The sequence below is a fragment of the Arachis duranensis genome, chromosome 2 (assembly GCF_000817695.3).
Source record: "Arachis duranensis cultivar V14167 chromosome 2, aradu.V14167.gnm2.J7QH, whole genome shotgun sequence".
Classification (NCBI taxonomy): Eukaryota; Viridiplantae; Streptophyta; class Magnoliopsida; order Fabales; family Fabaceae; genus Arachis; species Arachis duranensis.
The window spans coordinates 85477725-85480197 of NC_029773.3; positions in this window are offsets into that span (position 1 = coordinate 85477725).

Genomic DNA, 2473 nt, shown 5'->3' on the forward strand with positions numbered 1-2473 from the left:
GTTTTTAAAAAAAATATCAATAAAATTTTTTGTGATAATAAATATGGATAAATTAGTTTAAATTAAGACTTTTTATCCTAATTGATTATAGGGACTAATTTAAAAATAATGTATCTATATTTATTATCCTAAAAGACTTTATTAATATTTTTTTTTTAAATTAATCTATTCAAAATATAAATTCTCAAAAATTTATTTGTCATCACTTTACTCAAAATATAAAGATAAAAGTCAAAAACAAAATAAAAAATTCATGTTTATATCCTTATCACATTATCTCTAATATTTTGGTTTAAAAATGTCAAACAAATTTTATTCTACGACAACAATATTTTATTATTCTTATATTTATCTCTTTTTTTTCCAAACAAATTTATATATTTAAGTTTTTATATTTTTATGTTGTGATAATAAAAAAGCAGTAAAATATAAGTTAAGCCCCAGTTTGATTTTTGAGATTGACGAGTAACACTAATTTAGTTATTGACTTTTCAATTGCTATAATTTGATCTCTCAGATTTTAGAAAGTGCATCAACGTAATCCCTCGTATATTTTTTGTCACCAAAACTTAACGTTGTTTGTGATGTGGCTCAATCTTTACCATGCCGAACATATTAAAATGATGTCGTATGTGTTTTGACGCTAAAAAAAGTACTAAATGACGTTATTTTAGGGTTTCAACAAAACTAAAACGTTAAACCCCTCTCTTTTGATCACTTCATCTTATTCTCTACTAAACTTCAAAAAAATATAACTCTTCTATGGGTGAAAAGAATTGAAGGTTGTTTGAAAAGAAAGTGTTTGTAGTCATCTTAAATCCCTTTTCAACTTCTACGGTGTCGATACACACTTCGTAAAAACCAAAAGATAACCAGAAACACCTTTTCCTCCGACAACTTTTAATTCTTTTCACCCATGAAAGAGTTAGTTTTTTTTTTAAAAGTTTAGTGGAAAAGGAGAAGACGAAATGATAAAAAGGATGGTTTAATGTTTTAGTTTTGTTGAAATCCTAAAACGACATTGTTTAGTGTCTTCTTTAACATTAAAATACTGCAATATCGTTTTAATATGTCCAGTATAGTAAAAGTTGAGTCACGTTATTAACCACATTAAATTCTAGTAACAGAAAATACATAAAGAACTATATGAATGTATTTTTTTGAATTTAAAAGATCAAACTGTAGTTAATTAAAAAATCACATACTAAATTAATACAACTTATTAATTTCAGAAACTAAAGTAAAGCTTCGTAAAATACACTACTTTTGTTAATAGGTTAACCGTGAACATAATTTAAACAAAATATTTATTTGAAGTCAAATTTTCTAAAACAATTTAATTTGTTTATTTAAAATAACATATTAATATTTGGAGTACAGAAAATCTATTATCATATAAGGTTATGATGTAATATATTTGCTTGATAATTGAATTCCTGAAAGAAAAAATCAAAATGCATTATAAACAAGTTTTACATATATAAATAATCTATTTAATATATAACTATTATTATATTAAAAATAAGAATATATATGTGTGTTTATTATTTTTATGTTTTAAATTAAAAAATATTACTTTAATTTTAATAACATCTTTTAAAGACTATCAAAATTTTGTAGTCACTATAATTATTATAATAATATTCACCATATATATTAAAATCCAAAAGAAATAAAAAATAAAAATTTTCCAAACTTGATAAGCTCTAACTTAAATAAAATAAAAAATTATAAAGAAATGTACCCAAAAAATTATAAAACATATTTTGTCCTATATATGTGTGGTTGATGGGACCTTACCTTTGAATGGAAATGCTCACACGCGACCACGCTATCCAAACGCGAGTTACCTTTGCCTTTCAGGCTTTTTTTCTTTTTTTCTTTTCTTTTTTTTTAATTTTCTCTTTATTTTTCTTTTAACAGAGGCCAAGGGGACAGAAAAAGGTTACTGGGTTCTGGCTTTTCATAATTGTGGAATTTACTGTTTTACCCTCGATTTATTTCGAGGAGCCACGTGCAAAGCTAGTTGAAGATAGGGACCAAAGGGTAGTTTCGGAACAATAGCTGCTTTGGCCTGGTTTTCGAAACTGAATCTGACGATACTTGATAATGAAAGCTTTTTGAAGGTTTGAAAATATCGATGCAGATTTCGACGGCTAAGATTCCTTTTTGTTATTGCAAGAAGGAAATCGTGCGGATGAGATCTTTGGAACCTTTTCATTAAGTAGATTTTTTTTGTTTTTTATTTTTATTTTTGGAATGTGTTGTACTTTCGTTAATATATGCTACAGTATTATTAACCTAATTCTTCCAGGAGATTTTTTTTAATAAAAAATTCTTATTCACATAATTTTATAACCATTTACCTTTTTTATTATATTTTTTCTTTTAATTATTTGTGATAAATTAATCAATCCCACTACGTTATCAATAATATTTCTGTGAATTTCTACCAAAATATAATAATTAATTA